This window comes from Lithobates pipiens, unplaced genomic scaffold, assembly GCF_037356315.1.
Source record: "Lithobates pipiens isolate NorthernLeopardFrog02 unplaced genomic scaffold, aLitPip1_a1.2 Scaffold_27, whole genome shotgun sequence".
Classification (NCBI taxonomy): Eukaryota; Metazoa; Chordata; class Amphibia; order Anura; family Ranidae; genus Lithobates; species Lithobates pipiens.
In genome coordinates this window covers 178368014-178384102 of record NW_027507788.1, presented here as the reverse complement: position 1 = coordinate 178384102, position 16089 = coordinate 178368014, and the positions used below count along the sequence as shown (strand labels likewise).

Genomic DNA, 16089 nt, shown 5'->3' with positions numbered 1-16089 from the left:
TAGTCCATACCAGACCCATACCATGTCATAATGTTTAATTAAATGACGTAGAGCCCCCCAAAATCCATATCATCCATATAATCCCTTAACCAAGCATGCAGCCAGTCAGGAAAGGCGAGAGGAAATGCGAGTCCTCCTGAATCATACCAGGCCACATGCCTTCAATATGGGAGGGTGGGGGCTCTGCCTCCCACACCAAAGCACCTTGTCCCCATGTTTATGCGGACAAGGGCCTCTTTCTAACAACCCTGGGCTGTGATTGTCGGGTATCCTATGCAGGCGGTACCCACGACATGCTTCAGGATCAGAATTTATCTCAGACACATTTTATTATCTGCTATAGGTCTGTCATATTATTCAGGAGTTCTGGGCACAGATATTGACATTTTTGCATGACACCATGGTCTCCCCACTGACCTTGGACCTTGAGTCTTGTCTGCTTGAACATTTTCCTAATCCCGATATGGATAAGTTCACTAAAATGATTAAATATGAAACCATATTCCTAGCTAGAAAACGAATTGCAAGAAGTTGGATGAAGTCTGATCCCCCTACACTCGACTCCTGGATTTGTGAAACTAATAATGCATTGCCTTATAAGAAGTTTATCCATGTCCATAGAGGCTGCCTGTCCATATACAACAAAATGTGGCATAGATTGCTGCAGTTATAAGCAACATGTGGGTGACTTTGGAATATGTGTTTCTCTGCCCAGGGTTGGACTGGGAATAAAATCCAGCCCTTGAAAAAAAATTCATACAAGCATAACGTCAGTATTTTCTTGTTCATAAAAGGGAAAACCATACATTTTAAAGCACACTTGAAGAGTGTATTATATATAGATAAGACAGATATGAAATCACATAGGGCTTTACATATATATATATATATATATATATATATATATATATATATATATATATATATATATATAAGAAGGCCAGTGTGGTGGCCTGAATTTATGGGAGGAGCCCGGAGGGATATTTAATCAGCCCGTTCGGCTGTGTTCCTTGTCAGTTCCTGTGCGCGATATCTGTTACGTCAGAGATCTAGGGCGGACTATTCGAGATTATACGTTGTGAGTTCTGTGTTCGTGAGTTCCTGTATTTGTTAGTCCCGTCTTCATGAGTTTGTGTTACGAGTCCATCTTCATGTCCGTGAGTTGAGCGTTCGTGAGTTGTCGTTCTCCGAGTTTCGCAACTCTGGAATCGCTGTTGTCGTACAATGCATCTGGTCCGGCTGTCGCAGGTAGGGCTTCGGCTCCCATTTCTCATTTCATGCATTTTATTATGTCACTAAAATGCGATATCCTGAACTCACGAATTACTCACAAACATTTCATGAAACGTATACCTATCATTTCGCACGTATTAGTTACCAAAACATCGGTTGCTCCTTTTGCTTCACAAATGATTCGTAGTCACTTGTTCCTGACACATCGGTCAATGCCACATAAGGCATTCATTTCGCAAACATGTCATTTAATTCGAACAGACCCTAATCATTTCTTAGCATTTCAAATCAATCAAATAATTTCTAAAGTCAAAGTCATTGCTCATCGGGTCAGGTTCTAATCAGTTCGGTTCATTTCTAAATCATTTCCGAAAGCTTGCAAATCATTTCTAATCATTTCATTCATTTCTGTCACGTACCGCGCTCCGATTCGAATCCAATCGCATCTCTGATGCACAGATTCGCTCCGGTGTGCCCCAGTTTTCGGCCTCATTTCAGTACATGCTCCAGAGACAGAGTCACTCGCAGGTTCAGGTTCAGTCACTGATTCTTGTCTTTGCCGTGGCATATCATTTCTTGTCATGTATTACGCTCCAATACGAATCCAGTCACATTTCAGGAATGCACCAATTCGCTCCGGTGTGCCCAGTTGTTTTGCCTCATTTCAATACATGCTACAAAAACGGATTCTCTTGTCAAATCATTGGTTCGGTCACTAATTCTTGTCTTTGTCATGGCATTTCATTTCTGGTCACTTGTTACGCTCTGATTCAAATCCTGTCGCATTTATAAGATGCACGATTCGTTCTGGTGTGCCCAGTTGTTTGGCCTCATTTCGGTACATGCTCCAGAGACAGGATTCATTTGTCAATCATAGGCTCACTCTCTGATTCTTGTCTTTGTGATGGGTATCATTTCTTTGTCACCTATCACGTTCCGATATGAATATAGTCACACCTATGCACTAAATTTGTTCCCGCGTGCCCCAGGACAAGCCACATTTCAATACATGCTCCAGAGTCCATTTCGTGCTCAGTCACAAGCTACAGCATGGCGATCCGGGCCTCTGTCATGGCATAATCATTCATTTCATTGTCACGTACTGCGCCCCGGTTCGAATCCAGTTGTATTTTTCAATGTTCCGATTCGTCCCGGGGAGCCTTGCTCGTTGGCCTCATTTCACGAATTGCCTCATTTCAGTACATGCTCCAGAGTCTGGTTCGTTGTCAGTTGCATCTGCGACATGACCGAGTTGCGCCTCTGTCATGACAGATGTTCATGTCATTCAAGGCAACATTTCATTGTTTGTTTGTTTCATTTCATTTCATTTCATTTCAACTCACTGCCGCCCATCAAAGTCACTGTTTTAGTCAATTATCTGTGACAGGTATTTGGAACTTTCAACAAAGTTTTGCCTTCATGTTTATAGGTCAGTCGAGTTTCAGTAGGTCCACCCTGGACGGTGCTTCCCTAGGTAAGAGAAAAAAAAAAGAAAAAGGGGGGCACATAAGCAGGAGTGTCCACTGCGTGTAGGTATGTATACCATTAGGGAACACTAGCGAGTCTTGTAATCGATGTCACCCTCATTAGGTTCCGCTTAGTGAACTTCAACCCCGAGGACAAGTCAGCACACCCAGGTTTAGGACAACGCTACCATGTCCCAGGCCAGCAGTGAGGCTCTCACGGCCCCGTTGTCCCCCTCTCCAGTCTCTGAAAGTGGCAGCGTGCAGTCCCTTAGGGGATGGACCATTCCAAAGTTGACTTCGGAGTTGAGGCGTAGAGGTGTGCCCTTTCCTTTCCTGTTCCTGCTACAGCCAGGAAAGCAGAGCTCTTCAAGCTCCTCTTCCCTCCTCCAGATTCCCTGGATTCTATTTCTTCTGCCATAACACAGCTTCACACCCTGGTGTCATCCCTGGCCACCTCAGTTTCCGAGGTCCAAAATAGAGTGGCACTCTTGGAGACCTGCCCACCCGTTTCTCCCCACGACCCCGCGGTAGCCCAGGCAGTAGCTACTCCTTCTGCCGGTACCACAGGGTGGAGTTCCGTGGTGTACCCTTCCCACTTGGTCCCGGCCAATGTCAGGAAGGACATCCTGGAGGGCAAGGACGTCAACCTCGCCTCCCTGCTCATCTTCATTCACGACCTGGCAGAAAACAAGTCATACACTTGGGGGGACGTGTCGGTAGTCCTTAAAGCTAAAGATCCCAGGTTGGACAGGAAGCTATCAGTGACGGAGTTCACGATGGCCTTTGGCATGATGAGGGATGTGATCTGTTCAGCCTCCCCCAGCAGGAGAGAAGAGCTGGTATCTCCATACCGTGGTAGACCTGGGCTATAAATACGGGGGTTTTGGCTTCTACGATTACCACTGCTCTTTCTCCGCTAAAGCGGCTGCCAGGTTCCTGCAGTTCCAGACGCCCACCGACTGGAGTGTCATGGATACCAGGCTGTTTTGTCACCACTTTGCGGGTCTTCGTTCACCCCTCTGCGCAATCTGCCAGTCGGCCACCCACGCGACCACTTGGTGCGCCAACACGACATCAGCTCGTCCCTCTGAAAGCCCCTCTACCTTCGGTGCAGTTCAGGGTCAGCAGGCCCCTGCACGCCTGCCTCAGTTGGACAAATGTGGGCGCCCAGTCCGGACCGTAGGAGGAGCAGCGATCTGCAATCATTTTAATTACGGTTCCTGCAACTTCAGCCAATGCCGTCTGCTGCACATTTGCACCCTTTGCCAAATGGCTCACCCCAGGATCCTGTGTGAGGTCAAGCAGTTAAAGAAGGCGTGACTAAGCCGGGTCAACATCACATGGCTCGGCATCTACCTTTCCTCACACCCCACTCACTCCCTGACCACCTACCTCATTCAAGGTTTTACGGAGGACTTCCACACTGGTCTCATTTCACTACCTCACGTTACCCATGAGTGCCGGAACCTTCGGTCGGCGGCCACCGACGAATAGGCCATAGACCAGGTCCTGCAAGTGGAGTTAGATCGGCACTTCATGATAGGACTCTTCGCTCAGCCCCCCTTCAACACCTGGAGAGTTAGCCCTATTGGGCTTGTAAAGGGCAAGTTCTCCAATAAATTACCTCTGGTGTACGATTTGTCAGCGCTCATTCATCTACCATCCCCAGTCTGAATTCACTTATCCCCTCCGAAGAGTTTTGTCTCAAGTACGCCTCCGTGGACATGGCCATCCAGGCTATACTCAAAACGGGCACCGGCACCTGGCTCTCCAAGGCCGATATCTCAGATGCCTTTAAGCTCCTTCCCATCTACCCGTCTCTTTGGTGCTGGCAAGGCATCAAATGGAGGGAGGCATATTATTTTGCCACCAAGCTGACCTTCGGGTCCAAAAGCAGCCCCTGGGTTCTCGACATGTTCGCGCAGTCGCTTACGTGGATCTTCCTACACAAAGCCCAGTGCCAATAGGTCATCCATTACCTGGATGACTTCCTTTTGATAGAGCTACCCGGCTCATCCCCCGGGGACCTCGATAAGTTGAGGGTGGTGTTCAGGAATCTTAATGTCCCTATTGCAGAACACAAAGTCAATGGTCCAGCTCAGTCCATCACCTTCCTCTGGGTTAACTTGGAAACCTGTGTCATGCAGGCCAGCCTTCCCCCAGATAAACTGGCCCACATCAGGGCGGTTCTGCGAGACTTCACCCACTCCAGAGGACACACCAAGAAACAGCTGCAATCCCTTCTCGGGATGCTCAACTTTGCTATGCGTATCATCCCCCAGGATCGCTCCTTCGTGTCCCGCCTATTGATGTTCCTGTCCCATACGCAGGATCCTGAGCAGGTCCTCAGCCTCAACTCCGCAGCAATAGTGGACCTCTCTATGTGGGAGGAGTTCCTTTTGTCCTGGAATGGCATATCATTGTTCATTCCACACAGTGTCTTCCCTATCAACCCAGGTAGTGACAGACGCAGCTGCCTCCACAGGCTTCGTGGCAATTTTTGGCCATCTTTGGTTCGCAGCTCCCTGGCCACCTCAGATACTGGCTATACCCAGCTTCATCAACACATCTTCCCTTTTTGAACTTTACCCTATAGTAGCAGCAGCACACCTCTGGAGCCACAGCTGAACGGGCCAAACCGTGGCTTTTACTACAGATAACCTGGCCACAGCAGAGATCATAAATAAAGGCAGGGTCAAGTCCCTTGCAGTGATGTCCTTCCTACATAGGCTGGTTCAGCTGTCATTACAGTTCCAATTTAACATCTACTGTTCGTTTGTCCCAAGCGCAATCTTGCAGCAGATGCCCTCTCCCATTTTAAATTTGTTTCATTTTTCAAACAGATGCCCGGAGCCAAGTCGATGTCAGCAGCTATCCCGGCCTGGTCTCAGCTGACCCTGGACTAGCTCCACATCTTCAAGCAGCAACCCAGCTCATCAATTCCTCTATCTCGCTCAACACCCTCAAGGCCTACCAGACAGCCTGGAGGGCCTTCAACAAATTTCTGTCACATCACGGCAGAGAGTCATCCTGTGTCAAACAAGTCCTGGCCTTTGTCTCTTACTGCCATACGGAGCTTGCACTATCCCACAATACCATCCGGCTGTGTCCAACATTTCCTGTCACTCCAGGACCCTACGAAACCCTCATTATTTACGTTCCATGCTGTACGGGCCATCTTACGTGTTGTCCAGAAGCTCCAGCCAGTGGTTAGCGCCAAACGCCTGCCTATTACGGGAGATATCTTTAGGAGTATGTCAGATATCTTGGCTACATCACCATTCGGTCTTCTCCCTAGCATGGTCTTGCAAGCTGCCATGTATCTGGCCTTTACGGGTTCTTACGACCAGGAGAGTTCACCTGTAACAGCCCCGCAGACCGCATGCTTCGCAAACACCACCTGGTCTGCTGCGAAGACCATTTCATCCTACATTTAGTGGTCTCTAAAACACAGCAAGTGGGCTCCGGTACGGATATCCATTACTATAAAACCAATAACAACTGTCCAGCCACCACACTCACTCGGCTGTTGTCGACCGTTACTGCCTGAGCAACCGGACTCTAGTCCACTCCTATCATTTCATACCAAGCCCCTGAATGCCGCTCGGTTCATGGAACACATCAGAATACTTCTTCGTAACCTTCATCTCAACCCTACTCAGTACTCTGGACACTCATTCCGTATCGGGGCAGCCCCAACAGCCTCCCGCCAAGGGGTCCCGGACCACGTTATCAAAAAGCTAGGCAGATGGAAGTCCGCCTGCTTTGCCTGCTACATTCCCAATCCTCAAGTGGAGATGGGCCAGGCCTTTGCGAAACTAACACAGTGACTGAGCTTAAGTCAATAAAGAGCTATCCCTACCTAAATGTTTTTGCCCCCTTATTTTGGTATACCATACGTTAGACCAAGGCACACTTTCAGGTCAATTTCAAGTGGTAAGTTTATGTTAACCCTGTTTGTCATCCTTATCCGTATCGGCCAGAGGGCTCTAAACCATAAATAAGAAGACCAGTGTGGTGGCCTGAATTTATGGGAGGAGCCCGGAGGGGTATTTAATCAGCCCGTTTGGCTGTGTTCCTTGTTGGTTCCTGTGCGCGATACCCACCCTCCCACCCCCTTTTTAGGGCATTTCTCAAGGTATTTATACTCCTCACAAGAGTACTCATTTCACTTCATTTCATATTCATTTAATTTTTTTCTCATTTCTTATCTAGGGTATGCCCCCTTATTTTAGTATACCATATGTTAGACCAAGGCACACTTTCAGGTCCATTTCAAGTGGTAAGTTTATGTTAACCCTGTTTGTCATCCTTATCCATATCGGCCAGAGGGCTCTAAACCATAAATATATATATTAAAGTTAAAAGTGGGCAATCATCAAGGGGGACCCCAGGAACTCAGAACCTGAGGGGGGGACCACCTTCCGCAGAAAGAATACACTAAGGTAAGGGGGTGGTGGGTTACTGATATAAGGGGTAAACCTTTATATCAGTGCCCCCTAACATTATGGTTTTCACTCCCCCCTTCCATCAGTGACCCCCCTTCAGACTGGCCTGGTGGTGCTGTCACTGACCTCCTCTCAGGTGTACCGTGCAAGGCTCAGTCAGTTGGCTCCAGCTGTCAGTCCCTGTCTGTGGGAAGGTGTGCTGTTGATGCTCGGTACCTTGTATGCCAGCAGTATATCGATGACGGCCAGCAGTAGGCAGGGTCTTTTCTTGTTTTGGATGGGGACGGTACTCCTTTCAGAGGATCTGTTTGCTGTGAGATGAAGTGGTCCCTGGCCACCTGCACCTTCAGCCGTCCTCATTTTCTGGCCCCAGTCAGCCTGTCCTCTGGTTCTGGGGAAGTGGAGAGCACTGGGTGGGAGTTGGAGAGAAGGGGAGCAGAGAGCACTGGCGAGGTTGGAGAGCACATGGGTGGGTGCAAAGAGCAGGGGGGAGTGGAGATTACAGGGGTGGGGAGTGGAGAGTGCTGGGGGGAACTTGAGAGCAATGGTGGGGGCCAAAAAGAACAGGGGTGGCGAGCACGGGAGGCTGAGAGCACTGGGGGGGGGGGCTAAGAGTGTGGGGTGGTGAAGAGCACTGGGGGGAGCTTGAGAGCACTGGGAGGATGCTTGAGAGTATTGGGGGGCAGAAAAACAGGGCTGAGAGCACTGGGGGCACAAAGAGCAGGGGAGTGGAGAGCAATGGGGGGAGCTTGAGAGCACCAGTGGGGGCCAAAAAGAACAGGGGTGGAAAGCACGGGGGACTGGTGAGCACTATGGGGGGGCAGACAGCACTGGCGGGGTTGGAGAGCACATGGGTGGGGGCAAAATGCACGGGTGGGGGCAAAATGCAGAGTACAGGGGTGGTGAGCGGAGAGTGCTGGAGGGGAGCTTGAGAGAGCACTGGAGGGGGAGCCAAAAAGAACAGGGGTTGAGAGCACAGGGGCAGAGAGCACTGGGGGGGTGGAGAGCAATGGGTGGAGCTTGAGAGCGCTGGGGGGCAGAAAGAACAGGGGTGGGGAGCATGGGGGGCTGGAGAGCACTGTGGGGTGTGGAGAGCACTGTGGGGGGGTGGAGAGCACTGTGGGGGTGGAGAGCACAATGGGGGTGGAGAGCACTGTGGGGGGGGGTGGAGAGTACTGTGGGGGGGGTGGAGAGCACTGTGGGGGGGTGGAGAGTGATGGGGAGAGTTGGTGACCACCGGGTCTGAGAAAGAAAAGGGGTGGAGAGTACTGGGATGGTGACTAAAGGAGGATGGGAGAGCTGGAGAGGGGGGGGGTGGGGGGCAGAAAGAACGGGGGTTGAAAAAACTGTGGGGGGGGCTGGAGAGTGTGGTGGGGGAGGAGAGCACCAAGATCTACTCATTATATAGTCATTAGACTTACAATTGGATGAAGAGCCTATCTGGTGGCTGAGAATGCTGACATGGCCAAAATATGAACTCTCAAAGTATTGACCCCCAGATTCATATCCAGGCCACTTTGAAGAAAACTTAAAATTTGCTTTGCACCTGAATTGTCTGGACTGAGTTTATGTTTTCCTATATGGTCTATGAATGTGTCCCAGACTCTGGAATAAATGCTTATCAATATAACTGTGCCCTAGTAGAGATATTTATTTATAAAAAATGTGTTGGATATGTTGAGACAGATCACAGTATATAACCACAAGTATTGCAGTTTTCTATAACTGTATAACTATAACTGTACACACCCATTAGCCATCCATACATGCCATGGGGGACATGAATCCTTAATAAAAGTTTAAAAAAAAAACAATTGTTTTTTCAGGAGCAGTGATTTTAATTATGCTCAAAGTGCAACAATAATTGCAACAATAACAATGAAAAATGCCTTTAAATATAGTCCCCTTAATCTGTATTGTAAATGTAGGTAGTAAGGGTGCTCTACTCTAATATTTTAAATAACCCCAGGGAATAAAATACATGTGAAAATAAAATTGGTGAAAAAAATAAATTAATTAATGAATGCACGGTGTGAAAATGAATCAAAATCAGATTCTAATCTGAAAATTATAACATGTGCCAAATATATGTCCAAATGTGCGATAACTAAATAATATAACAAATATATATATATATATATATATGAAAAAACGTTTGTCACAATTGTATACAGTGGTACAAATGCTAAGCAAAAGTTACTCCTCTACTTGTCCATAATACACAGATTTAAAACATGTGAAAACAAATCCAAAGGTGTGAAGTGATAAGCGCAAATGATCCTTGGGGGATAAAAAATCTGGTGCTATTTGCAATTCTTATGCAATAAGCAGAATTCGCACTCACCAACTCCCCTGCCCCTGCAGGGGTAGAAGCGTCTTCACAGTATTAGCCAATATTTATTATTTAAAAAGAGAAAAACTACTCATAAGGATACAATAATAAGACTGCTATATATGTAAACACTGTCTCTTGAAGGGAGAGTCCATGTGTGTCCTAGGCCACGTCCTACGCGTTTTGTCATACGATAGTCCCTTTAATGTGCCTTCGGATCTGGTATGGATTTGGAGGGGAACCCCACACCAAAAAAAAATGGCTTGGGTCCCCCCCAAAATCTATACCAGACCCTTATGCGGGCATGCAACCTGACAGGTCACGAAAAGCTGGTGTTGTAGGGGTCTGCAGGCGGGAGGCTTATCGGAATCTGGAAGCTCCCAGATCCCGCCCCCCCATGTGAAAACCTCCCTTAATGTAAATCCATTGTCAATAACTCGCTCGCCAACCCTAAAAAATAAATAAATAAAAAAAAACATTCCCACCTCCTGGGACGGCCTCCCACTGAATGCCCGCTCTGCGCTTTGACATTTCTTATATAGGTAAGAGGCGCACCTGGCTATGTTACCTGGTTTCACCACCCTCTTATGACTTCATGGACTGGTGCATGCTGGGCCTGTAATGTCACAAGGGGCCCCTGGGTGATGTAGACAGGTGACCCCACCCCATACCCATATAAAAAATTTCCAAGTGCAGAGCAGGCATTTGACGGGAGGCTATCCCTGGAGGCATATTGATTTCAATTTATCTTTATTTTTTGGGGTAGGAGGCGTAGCGGGTGGTGTGCTTGATGATGGATTTTCATCAAGGGACACCATTTTTTTTTTCAATAAGGGATTCGTCAAAAACGTGTTTTTATTAAATTTTTACACTTTTTTGGTGAATGGGTAGCGTTACTATGTACCCCATACCTATTCACATGGGGGGGATCTTGTGAAACGGAGCTTCCAGATTCTTATAAGCCCGACGTCTGAAGACCCCCACAACCAACAACCACAGTTGTGAGGATGAGGCCCAAGGTGATTTGGGGGTGGCCCCAAGGAACCCACCCTCCATTTGAGGGCATGTGGCCTGACATGGTTGGGGGGAGCACTCGCTCGCCCCCTTTTCCTGACCTGACTTTTATTTATTTGACTTGGGATTCCCCTCCAAACCCATACCAGACCACACCATTTTTTTCTTTATGTTTTAACTGCCACTTTTTTTTTTGCTTAGCTGTCAGCGGGGAAAACCCCTTGACAGCTGATGACCCATCAGTTGTTAAGGACGCTTTGGCCATCTTCCCAACCCTGCTCCTTAACAACCAGCTTACACTGCGCCATGATTGGGTGAAGCCCAATTAGGGCACAAAATGCACTGTGCAGTACTCATTGGCTTGGCCTCCTTTAGAATGGTATTGCATTTCATTCTCCCTTGCTTTGGAAAATAGGACATCATCTTGTTTATTTGAATGAGAGTTTTCTTCCTCTTGATTAGAGAAACCAAGAAGTACAATGTTTGTCATGCTGCTCAAAGTTCCAGAATATTGAAGACTGTTATTATTTCTGACCTTGATGATTTGCCCTGGACTAGAATATTCTGAAAATGAGCTGTGCAGCCTTGAGTGCTGACATCTGACATATTGTGATCCAAGTTTCTATGTTCAGCCACCTTTGCAGATTCAATACCTAGAGCCAATTTGGCTTATCTGAAGTAATGATCTCCATATGCACTGGCTCAGGAAGCCCGTTTGAAAGCATGGAAATAAAAGCATGGAACACATGTCCTATGCTTCATTGATAGAACACTACATTACTCTGTTATGGTCTTACTGGACATTACCCCCACAACCACCAGAATAGGGTTCCTCATGAGGAACCCCTTTAGCACCTGTGGTATGAGGAATTCAGGGAGGAGAGTTAAAGAGAACCTGCTTGGAAAGGACCAAAGGAAGAAGTCAGGTAAGGGTAAAAATTGTACAAAAATAAATGTCATTATTAATTAATTTTTTGCTAGGGACAGTAGCTGCATACTATTACTGTGAGGATAAAAAATGATTCTGGTGCTAGGTAGAGTTTTTTTTTTCATTTATGGAGTAGTCAGTCATGTAGCCCACTAAGGTTTGGCCCATCATGCTCAGGAAAGGACTATTGGTCAGGCTGCAAAAATTAGAAATGTTTGGCCCCATCTCCTGGGAGTGGGAAACAGTACCTATCAAGAACAGTTACCCCTTCACCCCTCCCCCTAAAAGGTGCCAAATGTGGTAATGGAGAGGGGAAGAAGGCAGATAAGTGGAAGTTCCACTTTTGAATAAAATTGCGCTTTAAAAGGCACTGACCAAAGAAATAAATTGTGTGTGACTAAGGGACAGCAAGAGACATTTACTGTGCTTGGATGTATTGTACGCTATGTGGTAAGAAATATCAAATAACATTAAAATAAATGCACACATTATATTGCCTCTTTGTTTTTTAGGGTGCTATTATCACACTTTTTGGAGTTCATTTCCTAAAGACAAATAGACCTTACAAGGGAAGTTGTACTTTGCAAGGGAATTTTACCCTGCACTTAGTGAATAAGGTGAATCACATGCAAGTCTTTTGTCTTTAGTAAACCAACCCCATTGTCTTGAAATATGACCTCCTAGTGACTGCAATGCAATTCAATTTCAAAATCCTAGTGTAGCTCCCACCAGTTTGTGCTACTAGAAGGGAGATTAGGCAAACTATAGTCTCCCCCAGGGATAAACCTGAGTCACTGGATCTAGGTAAAGCACTGTGTAAACTGTTGGCGCTATATGAATCATGAATAATAATAATAATAATAATAATAATAATCTAGGTCAGGGTTATTAGAGGCCAGGGCTGGATGACTCATAGCAACTTGCTGATGCCCCCACCCTGTTCCTAGAATGTTGGAGAACATTCTGGAAGATAGTCGGTGAAAGCTAGGAGGGTTTTCCTTGAATATTTAGGGGTCCTTAGCCAATTCCCAGGTTGGGGGCCTAGCAGGGAACTAATGAGCCATGCCAGCAGAGGAGTTGAGTGGCAGAAGGACAAGCAGTGTTGAAGAGAGTCTGTTGGTGACCCTTGAGGGACCCCTGCTAGGAGTGGTTTTACCTTGGGCTGGAGCTCGGGAGGCTGGTCTGAAAGTATCCCAGTACAGGAGTGGGAAGAGAAAGCAGCCAGGTGGGCTGGTGGCAGCCAGGTGGGCTAGCATTTCTGCAAGCAGTAGAATTGGGACAAGTGTCGACGAAGAAGCAGAAGGTTGTGTGAGATGCTGTTCACTCCACATTGCAAGTTTACCAAGGGACTGTTCCTAGCCAGTAATGGGCTATTGCTGAACTAACTAGGGACTGTTAGTTCCCCCAGGAGTGAACCAGCATGAGCTGCACAATGGAACCAAGTTTGTGCATGTGGAAGGAATAAGAGAAATCTGTAAATAGGGAGGAAGTTGTCCCCGGATTTAATTGTTGGACATTTTCAAGTTGGGCATCCCATAATCCCTTAACCAGGGCCATCCTAATGCAAGGGTATTCCCGGGCACTGCCCAGGGGCCCCAGGTGCATGGGGCCCCACAATAATCTTACATCACATCATATTTGCCAACTGTCTGGGACATTCATGCTTTTTACTAAACTGTCCCGAGATGGTTGTGTCCCGAGAAGTATCCCAGAACCTATACTGTGCCCTCCTGATCCCAGTATTGTGCCCTCCTGGCCCCTCCTGTATTGTGCCCTTCTGCATTCCCTACTGTACTGTGCCATTTGTGTTGATTAGTCTATGATTTATGAAATGTTTTTCTTTTGTAAAATTGATTTTATTTAAAGTACTAATGAATCTATGTTTAATTCTATCAACTATTTATACTTTATTTCTTGAAAGTAGGTGCGTAAATTAGGGTAAGCTGGTAGGGACCCCAGTGCATTACTTTGCCCAGGGGCCCCTGATGCTATTAAGATGGCCCTGCCCTTACCTCATCCAAGTTATCATCCCCTAATAAAACAACAAAAGAACAAACCAAAGGTCTGATCACTGTGTCTGGATACAAGAAAGAAATGCTGTGTGACTGGCTGTGCAGTAGTGGGGAACCCTGTCATTAGCAACTCCTACGGGGGGGTAGAGCTACACTAGTATGACAATTTTATTTTAACTTGTCAAATTACAATATAACTGAATTTTAGCAGAATTGCTTATCACACCACATCACTGTATATTGAAATATTTCCTGTAATGTCCATATTATGTTTTTTTTCTTTCAGAGGTCAACTTCAGGAGAAAGAAATGCGCCTAAGGTCATCCATCAAGCAGATTTTAAAATGTGATTTTGAACAGGAAGACATAACTTCCCCGGTGCTACTACCACTTGCTGATTGTATTATCAGTGCATGGATACTGGAAGTTATGAGCAAAAATGAAGATGAATACATGAAGAATCTGGAGAAGATCATAAAGCTGCTAAAACCCAGAGGCCAACTGTTACTTATTACGGTATTAGATGAAACGTACTGGTTTGCTGGAGCAGAACGGTTCCATTGTTTTAAATGTAATGAGGAGTTTGTGAAAAACGCCTTTGGTAAGGTGGGTTTAGTCATTGATTATTGTGCAGTGCAGAGGAGACGCAATGTCAGCGATCTCACTGATTATAAAGCTGTTCTATTCATTGTAGGACGCAAAGGGGAGTAGATGATTGGAGCCAAATAGAGCCAAATAGAATTATGTAATGACCTACTAATGGCAGTCAGAAATCACTGCGCTAAAGTCAGCAATGTTATTTTGCATTAATCTGTGTTACATTGTGTTAACAAATATCTCTATCTTAATAAAGATCATTCAGAATATAAATGTGTGTTGACTTGTCTTGGAGCAATATTGTAAACCTTTTATGTATACAATATATCTTTTTATCTATTTATTGATAACCAATGCATTTCAGGACATTTACTGTGTGCCTTTTATCAGAATATGGATAAAGATTATATAAAAATACAATATCAGATACAGTGTATGGACAATATATTAGAAAACATAAAAAATAACATTATCAGGTTCAATACTTAAAGCGGTAGTAAACCCGCTATTTTTTTATTTATTTTTTTAACACCTGCAAAGCAAAAGGCATAATGAGCTAGTATGCACCGCATACTAGCTCATTATGAAATACTTACCTTAGAACGAGGCCCCGACATCTGGCACGATCCACGCCGAGGGAGCTGACATGCTCCCTCGGCGCTTCTTCCGGGTATCGCGGCTCCGGCGCTGTGAGTGGCCAGAGCCGCGATATCATCACTCCCACGCATGCGCGCGGGAGATTTCATTCCGGCCGGCCGGACACTGCCGGATTTTCAGGCCGAGAATCCCCTCGTGCGCATGCGCCGCTGCAGTCAGCGGCGCATACCGAGGGGAATATCTCCTAAACCGTAAAGGTTTAGGAGATATTTTTTTTACCTACAGGTAAGCCTTATTATAGGCTTTCCTGTAGGTAAAAGTAAAAAAAAAAGAGTATACAACCACTTTAAACATTATTAAAAGTTTGAGGAGAAAAAATATAGAAGAGATTAAATTGATAAGTGTTGTCCTGGATGGCAGCTATATTTCCCCACTTTTTGGGTTGTGGTCCCTTTAACCACTTGCTTACTGAGTGCTTTTACCCCCTTCCTGCCCAGGCCAATTTTCAGCGCTGTCATGCTTTAAATGACAATTTGAATGACATTTCAGCACGGTCATGCTACATTTTACCCATATAAAATTTTTATCATTTTTTTTTTTCCCACAAATAAAGTATTTTGGTGATATTTAATCACCACTTATAGAATTTGGCAAACTTAATTTTTCTCCTTCACTGATGGGCATTATTAGGCTGCACTGATGGGGATTGATGAGGCGCCACTGATGGGAACTGATAGATGACACTGATGGGCACTAATAGGTAGCACTGGTGGGCACCAATGAGGCTGCCCTGATAGGTGGCACTGATAGGTGACACTGATGGGCTCTGATAGGTGGCACTGATAGACAGCACTGATAGGTGACACTGATGGGCACTGATGGGCGGCACTGCTGGGCACTGATGGGCACTGGTAGATGACACTGATGGGCACAGATATGTGGCACTGGGGTGCAGCACCGTTGTTGAGGCAGATTTTCTTCTATCATTATACTGATTATCAATGCAGTCCCAACAGTGCCCACCAGTGCTGCTAATCAGTGACCATCAGTGCATCCTCATCAGTCCCACCTATCAGTGTTGCCTACCAGTGCCCATCAGTGCCACCTATCAGAGCCTATCAGCGCCACCTATCATGGCTTTAGGTTAGTGTTTTTGTTTTTTTAAACCAGTACCAGGGACAGTACTAACATAAATTACTTTTACAAAGTACCTGCAAAAGGACATCTGCAGGTCTTCAGGCAGAAGCTATTTGGTAGCCAATTACAAGATGTGCTGACCAGGATATTTGAGGCCACATAAATGGAGCCATGTAAGTAAAGAACTATACTTCAAAAAATGTTTAGATGTCTTTTTAACAACACAGAATATACAATGCTACCTGGATTATTAGAGAATATAGATTACACTACATAGGTTTAACTGGATGTATTTTTTTAACATTATAAACTGTATAACTATGTAA

The 16089-nt window shown here is 45.9% G+C and overlaps 1 pseudogene; it reads left to right on the top strand.

Moving 5' to 3' along the window:
- Nucleotides 1-14203, top strand: part of LOC143933277 (indolethylamine N-methyltransferase-like) — a 31284-nt pseudogene extending 17081 nt beyond the window's left edge.
- The last annotated feature ends 1886 nt before the right edge of the window (nucleotides 14204-16089 follow it).